The sequence below is a fragment of the Salvelinus alpinus genome, chromosome 25, assembly GCF_045679555.1.
Source record: "Salvelinus alpinus chromosome 25, SLU_Salpinus.1, whole genome shotgun sequence".
Taxonomy (NCBI): Eukaryota; Metazoa; Chordata; class Actinopteri; order Salmoniformes; family Salmonidae; genus Salvelinus; species Salvelinus alpinus.
The window spans coordinates 33,533,779-33,545,365 of NC_092110.1; positions in this window are offsets into that span (position 1 = coordinate 33,533,779).

Below are 11,587 nucleotides of genomic sequence, written 5' to 3' on the forward strand. Positions count from 1 at the left end.
GGTGAACAGGGATTACAGGAGAGGGCTGAGAATGCACTCTTGTGGGGCCCCAGTGTTGAGGATTAGCGGGGTGGAGATCCTGTTTCCTACCCTCACCACCTGGGGGCGGCCCGTGAGGAAGTCCAGGACCCAGTTGCACAGGGGGGGTTGAGACCCAGGGTACTTGGAGGGTACTATGGTGTTAAATGCTGAGCTGTAGTCGATGAACAGCATTCTTACATAGGTATTCCTCTTGTCCAGATGGGTTAGGGCAGTGTGCAGTGTGATTGCGATTGCGTCGTCTGTGGACTTATTGGGGCGGTAAGCAAATTGGAGTGGGTCTAGGGTGTCAGGTAGGGTGGAGGTGATATGGTCCTTGACTAGTCTCTCAAAGCACTTCAGGATGACAAAGGTGAGTGCTATGGGGCGATAGTCATTTAGCTCAGTTACCTTAGCTTTCTTGGGAACTGGAACAATGGTGGCCCTCTTGAAGCATATGGGAACAGCAGACTGTGATAGGGATAGATTGAATATGTCCGTAAACACCCCAGCCAGCTGGTCTGCGCACGCTCTGAGGACTCGGCTGGGGATGCCGTCTGGGCCGGCAGCCTTGTGAGGGTTAACACGTTTAACTTTACTCACGTTGGCTGAGGTGAAGGAGAGCCCGCAGGTTTTGGTAGCGGGCCGTGTCGTTGGCACTGTATTGACCTCAAAGTGAGCAAAGAAGTTGTTTAATTTGTCTGGGAGCAAGACATTGTGGTCCGCGATGGGGCTGGTATTCTTTTTGTAGTCCGTGATTGACTGTAGACCCTGCCACATACCTCTCGTGTCTGAGCCGTTGAATTGCGACACTACTTTGTCTCTACTGACGCTTAGCTTGTTTGTTTGCCTTGCGGAGGGAATAGCTACACTGTTTGTATTCGGTCATGTTACCGGTCACCTTGCCCTGATTAAAAGCAGTGGTTCGCGTTTTCAGTTTTGCACGAATGCTGCCATCAATCCACGGTTTCTGGTTGGGGAAGGTTTTAAACAGCTTGAAAAATTCCAGAAAATTATGTCATGGCGTTAGAAGCTTCTGATAGGCTAATTGATATAATTTGAGTCAATTGGAGGTGTTCCTGTAGATATACTTCAAGGCCTACCTTCAAACTCAGTGCCTCTTTGCTTGACATCATGGGGAAATAAAAATAAATCAGCCAAGACCTCAGAAAATAATTGTAGACCTCCACAAGTCTGGTTCATCCATGGGAGAAATTTCCAAATGCCTGAAGGTACCACGTTCATCTTTACAAACAACAGTATGCAAATATAAACACCTTGGGACCACACATTTGCCATACATCTCAGGAAGGAGACGCGTTCTGTCTCCTGGAGATGAACATACTTTGGTGCAAAAAGTGCAAATCAATCCCAGAACAACAACGAAGGACCTTGTGAAGGTGCTGGAGGAAACAGGTACAAAAGTATCTATATCCACAGTAAAACGAGTCCTATATCGACATAACCTGAAAGGCCGCTCAGCAAGGAGGAAGCCACTGCTCCAAAACAGCCATACAAAATCTAGACTACGGTTTGCAACTGCACATGGGGACAAAGATCGTACTTTTTGGAGAAATGTCCTCTGGTTTGATGAAACAAAAATTGAACTGTTTGGCCATAATGACCATCGTTATGTTTGGAGGAAAAAGGGGGAGGCTTGCAAGCTGAAGAACACCATCCCATTCGTGAAGCACGGGGTGGCAGCATCATGTTGTGGGGGTGCTTTGCTGCAGGAGGGACTGGTGCATTTCACAAAATAGATGGCATCACGAGGCAGGAAAATTAAATTATGTGGATATATTGAAGCAACATCTCACGACATCAGTCTGGAAGTTAAAGCTTGGTCACAAATGGGTCTTCCAAATGGACAATGATCCCAAGCATACTTCCAAAGTTGTGGCAAAATGTCTAAAGGACAACAAAGTCAAGGTATTGGAGTAGCCATCACAAAGCCCTGACCTCAATCCCATAGAAAATGTGTGGGCAGAACTGAAAAAGTTTGTGCGAGCAAGGAGGCCTACAAACCTGACTCAGTTACACCAGCTCTGTCAGGAGGAATAGGCCAAAATTCACCCAACTGATTGTGGGAAGCTTGTGGAAGGCTACCCGACACGTTTGACCCAAGTTAACCTCTCTTGGGCACGTGAGACGGTAGCGTCACACCTCTTCAACATCCAGTGAAACTGCTGGGCGCCAAATTCAAATACAGAAATACTCATTATAAATATTCAGAAAACAAAACATATTTTACATAGGTTTAAAGATGAACTTCTTGTGAATCCAACCACGGTGTCAGATTTAAAAAATGCTTTACGGCGAAAGCATACCTTACGATTATTTGAGAACATAGCCCAGCAGACACATCATTACAAACAGTAACCAGCCAAGTAGAAGAGTTACACAAGTCAGAAATAGAGATAAAATTAATCCCTTACCTTTGATGATCTTCATATGGTTGCACTCAGCAGACATTCATTTACTCAATAAATGTTCCTTTTGTTCGATAGTCTCTTTATATCCAAAAACCTCTGTTTTGTTAGCGCGTTTTCTTCAGTAATCCACAGGCTCAAACGCAGTCAAAACAGGCAGACAAAAAATCCAAATTGTATCCGTAAAGTTCATAGAAACATGTCAAACGATGTTTATATTAAATCCTCAGGTTGTTTTTAGCCTAAATAATCGATAATATTTCAACCAGACAATAACGTCGTCAATATAAAAGGTAAACAAGAAAGGCACTCTCTCGGTCGCGTGCATGAAAAAGCCTTGTGACACTTTAGGGTCCACTCATTCAGACTGCTCTTACTTCCTCATTTTTCAGAATACAAGCCTGAAACAATTTCTAAAGACTTGACATCTAGTGGAAGGCATAGGAACTGCAATTTGAGTCCTAAGTCAATGGATACTGTAATGACATTGAATAGAAAACTCCAAACCAAAAAAAAAACTACTTCCTGAATGGATTCTTCTCAGGTTTTTGCCTGACAAATCAGTTCTGTTATACTCACAGACACCATTTTAACAGTTTTGGAAACATTAGAGTGTTTTCTATCCAAGTCTACCAGTTATATGCATATCATATCTTCTGGGCACGAGAAGCAGGCAGTTTAATTTGGGCATGCTTTTCATCCAAATTCCAAATGCTGCCCCCTACCCTAGAGAAGTTAAAGTGTGTACACCATTTGATTTAATGGGGAGCTATGGCAAGATGTCTTCAATAGAGGAACAAACGTAGTGATGGTTCCCCTGTAAGTAGGATTCACATCAACTAGTAATGTTTAAGCTGGAGGCCAAGCTGAGAACTCAACACTGACATATTGGGTGATAGACATAGTACTAACTGCCTGGTTAAGGGCATACCATGAGATCTGGGTTTTTGATTTGTCCCTTGCTGAACAATAAGAACATGGTTCTGATTGGTCCTTTGTGTGTTCCACAGGATGACTGCTCCCTTACTCACCCGAATTTGGCGGGAAATGGACTGATAGACAGCGTGGCTACCCTCTCCAAGTGTGTGTTTGTGGTTTCTCTCAATGTATATCACCTATGAGCTACCTGGGTCTTTTCCAGGTGTCTGCCCTGTACACTACCTCAGGATCATGTGACCTGACTGTCCAGTACTGAAGTCTGTGTGTCTTGTTGTACTGTTGTCCAGGTGTCTGCGGACCTGTCAGGGAACTCGTTATTGACCTCAGAGGGACTCTACAGCCTTCTCTCCTCCTAGCGACCTTTGACCTATCTCAACGTCCAAGGTACTGTAGGCCTGTAGTAGTCTATTGATTCTTACTCTCGGTATCTCTCCTATTCCCTCTAATTTGTTCCCGCTTTCTTTCTTCTGGTTGTCATGTAGCCAGACCCTGGGACAGCTGTAATTTGAAGATGCTCAACAGATGCTGATGCTCAACAGATCCCAGATGCTCAACAAACTGGACCACCAGGCGCTGCAGCAGACCTGGGACCAGAGGAGGCCAGTGGGCTGCTTGCTCTCCAGAGATGCCAAGTCCCTGCTCACTACTGTCCCCTCACTGTGAGGAAGACTCCTTGAGTACTCACACCTTTTAAAGACTGGAATCGCTTGGATTCCAATGCGTACACTTGAGATGATTTACATTCCTTGGTCCTCATATTTGAGGCATCTTTTGATGACACAAGCTGCAGAGTGATCTCTGCGTTAATATGTTGTATGCATTATGTAGATATACTTATTTCAGAGTGTTTGTGGGTGCGGTTATACATTGTGTATGTGTATTGTCTATGTTTTTGTAAGTGTTCAATGGGAAACAAAACATTTTAATTGAACATAATTCTCATTATTTTTGGACTGTTTATTGCCATGGGGCTTTTTTACATGCAGCCTGCCAAAATTTGCTTACTGACTGAAGAAATGGTCAAGCTGAGAAATGATTAAATCCCTCCATTTTATCATGTTCCCTCTAGTCTCTTCCCACAGCCGCTGTAACTCCGACACAAATCTGGGGGTGGAGCTTCATGAGTCTTGTAAGTCAAACAATGTTCCCAGCCAACTTGGTTTGAGCTTCTAAAGACCCACAGCTTCACACTGTGGTTTCCTTGTTAGTTAACCCACTGACTGGCCTCCTTCTCACTGTTTAATATTTCCACAAAGGAGGGTGCTGGGTGGGCTTCAAGATACTGTGGGAAAGTGCCTAGTCACACATGAGCATTGACACCTCAGTGTATCACAATATCACTCAAGATTGGGCCAAGGCAATTATGGTTAGTATAACTAATTTCATCACCTGTTAATTGTAATTTCCAATTTATAAAAAGCAATTACTAAATGGTTTCTGTTAGTTCAACTTGTGGATGGTGCTACTGCCACCTTGTTAACTATTTAAGAATACCCATTTGTGTAAAGGGCTGCTAACCTGGGATGTAATGTTCACTGGGGATGGGGTGGTCATGTCCTCCCACATTCTGAAATTACAGAATCCCCCCCCCCCCCCACACAGTTTTATCATTGCAATATGATACAAAAAGTGGCAACGGCGTGCTTTTGGACCATGCGGACGCTTCCAAGCAGGCAGGTAGGCTGTTTTCAGTTTCAGTCGGCTGGATTTAGGACCCCTCGGACACCAAAGAGTGGTCTGACAGGCTGTGTGAAGGCAAAGCTTCCTTGAAGGCTGGCTGGTCCACCACAGGAGAGTTGAGCATAGTTCAGTGTGTATGTGTTGTGCTCTTTCACTGAGTTGTAAAAGAAAGCAGAGCTAGTGAACTAGTGTTTATTTGCAGTGCCTACCGTGCTGCAATGATCTCTTTTGTGACCTGCAGATCCTGCAGGTATCCCGTGGGAATGCAGCCCTCTGGTGCAGTCAGAACACAACACTGCTCATTATGTCTTAGCAGGATCAGATGGTGACAGGGGTCCCAGCAGGGTCAGACAGCCAGGGATGACCAGTCTACAGAGCTCAGGTGAATTCTGCAGTATATTAACAATATCAGTGAATGATACAAAGTTCCATCTTGAATTGATGGGCAGACCTACAGTAGCTACAATACAGCAGTTTAAGATTAAAGCTACAGTCTGGCATCTGGGAATAATGGTCATTTCAATTATTGAACCATTGATTCTATTCTTGGATAACATAATGCATTACTTTACATAAAGGTAATTCTTGGTCATGCCTCATTTTAGGAGTATCAGATGGTGACAGGCGTCTCAGCAGAGTCAGGCAGCCAGGGAAGACCAGTCTGTGATGGAGATGAGGTTAATTTTTGAAGATACAAGACTTTATTCCCTCTGTGCAGCAAACACTGGACAAGCCTGATGCTATTTTAAGGCAGTCTGACAAAACTACAAAGTTGATTTCCAAACTATATCAAGGGTTGATAGAGGCTTTACCCGATGACACAAAACAAAAATGTGAGGAAGACCTGGTAAAAGCTATTGATGATGATGAATGAATATAGATATGTCTGAATGCCCAGTCATGTTCATATCATCTCAGACATAAATTACTGCAGTTTAAGACCATCCATAGAACATACTTGTTAAAGGAATTTTATTCCTATGTTTATCAACCAATTCAATTAAAACACTCTGCCAATACATAAGAATTTGTAAGATACTTATCAGCATAAAATGGGCAGAAACCAGTCTTAAAATCAATCAATCAATAGCGTTTATTCTCGAGAGTACTGATCATAATACATTTTACATCAGGTTATATAATAAAGATGATGTCATAGGTTTTAATGTCCATCCTCCTCTCGGATACAATGGCAGTATAGTTAGAGTTCTCATTACTGTCTGCCACCTGTTAAACTATCTGCAACCAACCCAAGGTCTTTCCCCTCCCTGGGTAGAGACATCATTCTAGCCTGTCTGAAGATAAACCCATTCTTTCTAACAAAGGAACACATAACATTCAACATTATGATTATAATAAGATTCATTCTTACAGTAATATAGTAGTATTCTGTTTAATTATAATTCTAAGTCAAATGTATACATATTTTAGTCATTAAACACAAAAATCCCGTAACAATACTATATGCCAGTGAAACTGAATTACATGCATTCAGAAATGTAATTCCTCTCAGAAATGTAATTCCTCTGCTGGAGGTGTAAAACACAAAAGAGGACACATTTGCATTATTTGATGGTCTTGTGAAGGCCCACAAGATCAGCACGTCTACAGATTCTCCCTTCTCCCTGTTTTTGTTTGCTTGGAAATATTGATACTGGAGACTTATCTGAAGAAATTGTGTAACCAAGTATTTATAGCAGCTAACAAATTCATTACCATTAATTGGAAGGTTGATTGTCCTCTCACAATGTCAAGTTATGTATCACTATATTTGATTTATTACAAGATTAAGGGTATACTGGGGAACTTTCATAAGGTCTGGATGCCTTTTTATGGAATACAGTACGACAAAAGTAGTCTGTATTGAAAACATGCCCACGTCAGGGAGATACGGTAGCTGTTTAGCCAATCCCTAGCTGCTGGGTGGCCAAAATGTTATATAAAGGGTTGTTCTTTTGTTAGGCTATTGGTTAAAGGTGCAACTCGATATTTATTATTTAATTAACCTTGATCTAGTTCAGTCCTATTAATCACTTAAGAGATCATTATTAATTATGTTTATCTAGGTTGATGACTGGTGTTTTGCTTACTTTTTGTTCTAAATAGTAACAGCATATTGGATTGTCTAAAAATGCAGGAAGAGAGCTGTAGATAACTGGACATAACACCAGGTTATGTCCCCCCTCCACCTCTAAAACCAAAGTGGCGCCAGTGCTGCCAACAACACTATTATGGTTTAGGTTTTTGAAAAAATGCACAAACCTTTTCACAGTTTGAAAGATGTAGTATTCATTCTGAAATACGTTATAGAAAGTGCAGCAAGTGCATGTCAGTGGTCACGTAGTCTTTTCCCACAGCTGCTGTCTAACCTATGAGTTTGAGGCCAGTCATACTAAGACATGCATGTGGTTGTGCTCTAGTCTAGCTAGAAGTTTTAATGTCACATGCACAATTACAGTGAAATGACTTTCTTGCAAACCCAAAAATGCAATAATCAATAACAATATATTCAGTAGAGGAACAAATGTAGTGATGGTCCCCACATAAGTAGGATGCATGTCAACTAGTAATGTTTAGCTGGAGGCCAAGCTAAGAACTCAACACTGACATATTGGGTGATCGACAAAGTACTAACTGCCTGGTTAAGGGCATACCATGAGATCTGGGGTTTGATTGGTCCCTTGCTGATAAAGGAGAACTTGGTTCTGATTGGTCCTTAGTGTGTTCCACAAGATGACTGCTCCCTGACCCACTTGAGCCAGGTGGGAAATGGACTGATGAAGGGCAGCGTGGCCACCCTCTCCAAGTGTGTGTTTATGGTTTCTCTCAATGTATATCACCCATGTCCTTCTGTATTTAGCTAGTTGAGCTGCCTGGGTCTTTTCCAAGTGTCTGCCCTGTACACTACCTCTGGTTCATGTGACCTGACTGTCCAGTAATGAGATCTGTGTTTCCTGTTGTCCAGGTGTCTGCCTGTCTGTCCCTCCATGGTTTCTGTGGACCTGTCAGGGAACCCGGCAGTGACCTCAGCGGGACTCCACAGTCTCCTCTCCACCCAGCGACCTTTGACCTCTCTCAACCTCCAAGATACAGTAGGCCTGTTGGTTCTGTTACGAACCGGCTCGAAGCCTGTAGCAAAAAGGGAGACAACGTAGAGATAAGGAATAACAAAAATATATTTAAGAACAGAAGTAACCTATATACACTAAACAATGGTATATGTAGTGTAAGTGAGTGGTTGCATGCGTAGATGTGATAATGAAGGGTGCCAATGCAAACAAACAAAACAGCCACAAAATTGCCACAACCAAAATCCAACAGTGTGTCTGGATGGAGAGATTCTCCCCCACGAATGGGGGAAAGGTGTATTTATCCCGGGACACACCCATGCCCAGGTGTGTCCCATTTCGCTGACGACCCTCCCGGCTCTGCCCACCGGCATCCTATTAAGGAAAACATGAGCAAAGAGAAAGAATTCGGCAGACAGAGCGGGAGGGTCGTCACAGTTCTCATTCTCAGTCCCTCTAAATTGTTCCCTCTCTTTTCTTTCTTCAGGTTATCAGGTAGCTGGCCCTTAGGACAGGTCTATTTTGGACGGCCTGTCAGAGCAGGTCCAGGACCTGCGGCTGTGCTCCCAGAGGTTCAACAAACTGGACTGCGAGGCCCTGCAGCAGACCTGGGGCTAGAGGAGGCCCAGGGGCTGCTTACTCTCCAGAGATGCCAAGTGCCTGCTCACTACTGCCCCCTCACAGTGAGGAAGATTCCGTGAGTTCTTATACCCTTAAAGAATTGTGTCGCTTGGATTCCAATGGGTACACTTGAGATGATTTACATTCCTTGGTCCTCATATTTGAGGCATCTTTTGATGACACAGGCTGCAATATGTTGTATGCATTATGTAGATATACTTATTTCAGTGTGTGTTTTGGGGTGCGTTTCTACATGTGTATGTTTGTCTATGTTTTGGAAAACCCCCAAAATGAAGTGAAAATTATTATTATTATTTCTGGACTGCTTATCGCCATGGTGCTTTTTTTCCATGCAACTTCCCAACATTTGCTGACTGACTGAAGAAATGGTCAAGCTTCCCTCTGGTTTACTTGTTAGTTAACCCAGTGACTGGCCTTTTTCTCACTGTTTAATTTTTCCAAAAAGGAGGGTGTTCAAGATACTGTGGGATGTGCCTCGTCACACATCAGTGTTATCACCTCAGTGTATCACTATATCACTGGACCAAGGTGATTATGTCTAGGATAACTAATTTCATCACCTGTTGTTGTAATTTCCCATTTATAAAAAGCAATTACTAAATGGTTTCTGTTAGTGCAACTTGTGAATAGTGTCACTGCCACCTTGTTAACTGTTTAAGCATACCCATTTGTTTGAAGTACTGCTAACAAGGGGCACAACTTTCACTGGGGATGGTGGGGTCATGTCCCCCCACATTCTGAAATTGTGTTTTTGCCCCCCCCATAAATTGCAACGTGATACAAAAAGTGGCACAGGTGTGCATTACGACCATGCGAATGCCTCCGAGCGGTCAGGTAGGCTGTTTGGCGTTTCAGCGGGATGAATTTAGGACCCCACTGACACCAAAGAGCAGGCTGACAGGCTGTGTGAAGCCACAGCTTTTGGAAGGCTGGCTGGACCAGCATGGGAGAGTTGAGCATAGTTCAGTGTTTATGTGTTGCGTTCTTTCACCAAGTTGTAAAGCAAGCAGAGCGGAAACTGGTGATATGATAGTGATATGAGATGGCTATTATTACTATCCAACAACTGTTGTTTGAATGGACATGTTTAGTAGCCTTTGTTTTTTTCCATTTCAATGAATGAACTTGACTAGCTTTCGCCAGTCAATGTACCGTTAGAGAGAGCTGGCCAAAAGTTGGCTAACGTTAAATATTGTTTTTTGCCTCAATCACACTAGATCTCAATTAAAATATAAAACTATCAGCCAAAGTTTTTTTCAGTCGAATGTGAATTTTATTAGTCAGTGTAGTAATGTTATTGACCCCTACGTTTCACACTGACACAGTAATAAACAGTTCTAACGTTACAAGCTTCACTGTCATGGAGCACAGTAGAGGTCTGCGTGGACCGATCCCGCACCCACTGGCTTTCTGTCTAACTCAAATCAAAATCAAATGTGTTTATATAGCCCTTCTTACATCAGCTGATATATCAAAGTGCTGTACAGAAACCCAGCCTAAAACCCCAAACAGCAAGCAATGCAGGTGTAGAAGCACGGTGGCTAGGAAAAACCCCTAGAAATGCCAAAACCTAGGAAGAATCCGAGAGAGGAACCAGGCTATGAGGGGTGGCCAGACCTCTTCTGGCTGTGCCCGGTGGAGATTATAACAGAACATGGCCAAGATGTTCAAATGTTCATAAATGAACAGCATAATCAAATATTAGTAATGACAGTGAACAGGTCAGGGTTCAATAGCCGCAGGCAGAACAGTTGAAACTGGAGCAGCAGCACGGCCAGGTGGACTGGGGACAACATGTCAGGTAGTCCTAGAGGCATGGTCCTAGGGCTCAGGTCCCCAGAGAGAGAGAAAGAATGAGAGAATTAGAGAGAGCATACTTAAATTCACACAGGACACTGGATAAGACAGGAGAAATCCTCCAGATATAACAGACTGACCTTAGCCCCCCGACACAAACTACTGCAGCATAAATACTGGAGGCTGAGACAGGAGGGGTCAGGAGACACTGTGGCCCCATTCGATGATACCCCCGGACAGGGCCAAACAGGCAGGATATAAGCTCACACACTTTGCCAAAGCACAGCCCCCACACCACTAGAGGGATTCCTTCAACCACCAACTTACCATCCTGAGACAAGGCCGAGTATAGCCCACAAAGATCTCCGCCCCGGCACAACCCAAGAGGGGGCGCCAACCCAGACAGGAAGACCATGTCAGTGACTCAACCCACTCAAGTGACGCACCCCTCCTAGGGACGGCATGGAAGAGCACCAGTAAGCCAGTGACTCAGCCCCTGTAATAGAGTTAGAGGCAGAGCATCCCAGTGGAGAGAGGGGAACCGGCCAGGCAGAGACAGCAAGGGCGGTTCATTGCTCCAGTTCCTTTCCGTTCACCTTTACACTCCTGGGCCAGACTACACTCAATCATAGGACCTACTGACGAGATGAGTCTTCAATAAAGACTTAAAGGTTGAGACCGAGTCTGCGTCTCTCACATGGGTAGGCAGACCATTCCATAAAAATTGAGCTCTATAGGAGGAGGCCCTGCCTCCAGCTGTTTGCTTAGAAATTCTAGGGACAATTAGGAGGCCTGCGTCTTGTGACCGTAGCGTACGTGTAGGTATGTACGGCAGGACCAAATCGGAAAGATAGGTAGGAGCAAGACCATGTAATGCTTTGTAGGTTTGCAGTAAAACCTTGAAATCAGCCCTTGCCTTAACAGAAAGCCAGTGTAGGGAGGCTAGCACTGGAGTAATATGATCAAATCTTTTGGTTCTAGTCAGGATTCTAGCAGCCGTATTTAGCACTAACT